This window comes from Echinops telfairi, unplaced genomic scaffold (genome assembly GCF_000313985.2).
Source record: "Echinops telfairi isolate 266 unplaced genomic scaffold, ASM31398v2 ScPeMD7_7425;HRSCAF=8463, whole genome shotgun sequence".
NCBI lineage: Eukaryota > Metazoa > Chordata > Mammalia > Afrosoricida > Tenrecidae > Echinops > Echinops telfairi.
In genome coordinates, this window is record NW_022111325.1 from 5,544,306 (window position 1) to 5,546,687 (window position 2,382).

The following is a 2,382-nucleotide window of genomic DNA, read 5'->3' on the forward strand; positions in this document are numbered from 1 at the left end:
TAGTGTTCTAGTGGCTCTAGCCAGACAGGGGCATCTTTGCTTTTTCTTTTCTATAAATGAATTAGATGTGTGATATTTCACAGTATGAAAGTAAAAAATTAAACTATGATGAATAACTTTGGACAAACTTATGTATAGTTGACTCTATATATCCTATCCTTAAACATTTATCAATGTAGACATATGAGTACAAAAGTTAATATGATCTAGATTTACTTATTCCTATAAAAATTTGGATGGACAACATTTTTAAATATATGGATTTATCTGTTATTATATATGTTATTATCTGATTTCAAAAGGGTAAGTATGCATTTTAGAATATAACATGTGTTAACACAACAAAGCACACATTTTATAGGAAACAAAAATGAAGCCAACAATATTGTGGCTCGAAATATAATTAAGGTTTCCTAAGTGTGTGGTTTTATTTTTAATATGTTACTCTTTATTATAGAATTACTTAAAAGCACGCATAGCAAAATACTACTAATTAGTGACAAATATTGTGAACACTTGTTTTACACTTGTCCTATTATATGTTATTTTAAGTAGTTGCACAATTTTCAGAATCATAAGCAGTTCTAATAAAATACATTGGGTTTGCACATATATTATAGATGATAGAAAAAGGATACAGAGAGGTTAGTTAACATCTGAAGGTTATAAAACAAGTATATAGTAGCACTGAAATGAGCCTTTACTTAATCTACAGACCTTATACTTTTAAGCATTATTTTTTAAATGTAGTTATCATTAATAGTTATTATAAAAATAAACATAATTTAAAAAAATGCAATAACTTAAACATTGTTTTTTGTATTCTTCCTCTGTGTAACTGTAGACAGATAATCCTTGCCATTCTAAGGGGATATGTATAAAGAAAGCATTGTGTACTCTTACACATAGGAAGAACTAGAATAGCAGTTACAAAATACAATTGTAACAATGGATGAGTTTTATGTGAATGATATGGTTCATTGTGTAAGTGTGAGAGGTCCCTATGAGCTAACATAAACTTGCAGATGCATTAGACACCTTCTGAGGCCAGAGAAGCTTCTTAATTGCAATCTTCATGTCCTTGTTTCTCAAGCTATAAATGATAGGATTGAAAAAAGGAGCAAGGATGACAAACATCAGTGCAATGGCTGTATCCAGTCTTGTTGGGAAAGTGGCAGAGAAACGTAGGTACATGAGTGACACACTGCCATAGAACATCAGGAAGACACCAGGATGTGCTGTGCAGGTAGAAAAGGCATTCTGATGGCCCACAAGGGAGGGAATCCTCATTATCACAGTGATGATTCTGATATAAGTAAAAGCAATGATCAGGAATGTGAAAATTATGGCAATTGCATGGATCACATCCTCAATCAGAATCATGGAAGTGTTTGTACAGACCAAGTTCAGTACAGGTTCAAAGTCACAAAAGATGGATTTGATTGGGGCCACAGAAGGGCAGAGTGGAAATCCATACAATCTCTGGAAGCAGCACAATGAAGCCAAAGATACAGGAGCCTGCAGAAAGCTGAGCACATAGCCAATGGGTGGGTGTCAGGGGTGGGGGTGGATGTCATGATGGGTCGGTAACTGAGAGTGTTACTGATGGCAGTGTACCTGCTGATAGCCATGGTAGTCAATAAGATCCCTTCTGAATTACCAAGTGAATGGAAAAAGTATATTTGCAAGAGGCAGCCAATCAAGGAGATAGTCTTCTGCTCACTAATGAGGTTTGAGAGCATCTTTGGGATGGTGGCTGTGGTGTACCAGATCTCCAAAAATGAGAAAATGTTGATAAAATTGTACATAGGATTGTGGAAATGAACATGCAACCTGACTGCAATAAACACAATGAGATTCCCAAGGACAATGGGTAGATAGCAAATAAAAGAATGAAGAAATGCATTCAGCATCATTGAATATGTTTCATGAGTCAAAAGAAGAATTTAAAGATTAGTATCGGACATATCAGCTAATATCAGACATATGGACTGGATCTGGCCTGGGCTGAGGTGTCTTCTCAATAATCAATTGCTTTTCTATATAAAGCTCTCTCTTATACACATATGAGTGTCTATGAACTTGTTTCCCACACTAACACACAAACCAAGAAAGACAAAGAGAAAGGAATGGTCTAGACCCAATATCAGCACACCAAGACAGGCAAACGACATGCCTGCATGGCAGCTGCTAAGGCACAGAGAGGACTGTAGGGCCAACAAGAGCTCATGACATTTTGTCCCCTTCCTGGAGCATACCCCAACAGAGGATAAAACTGGGACATATGGCAGTGAGTTTGTCTGGTCTGAACAAACCCGCAGAAGGGTAAATGAAGAAAGGAACATAACAGATCAGCAACAGGAGCAAAGCAAAGCCACAAAG

At 36.3% G+C, this 2,382-nt stretch overlaps 1 pseudogene; it reads right to left on the minus strand.

The window, feature by feature from the left end:
• Positions 1–1,008: 1,008 nt before the first annotated feature.
• LOC101657469 lies at positions 1,009–1,880 on the minus strand (annotated as a pseudogene).
• Between the last annotated feature and the right edge of the window lie 502 nt (positions 1,881–2,382).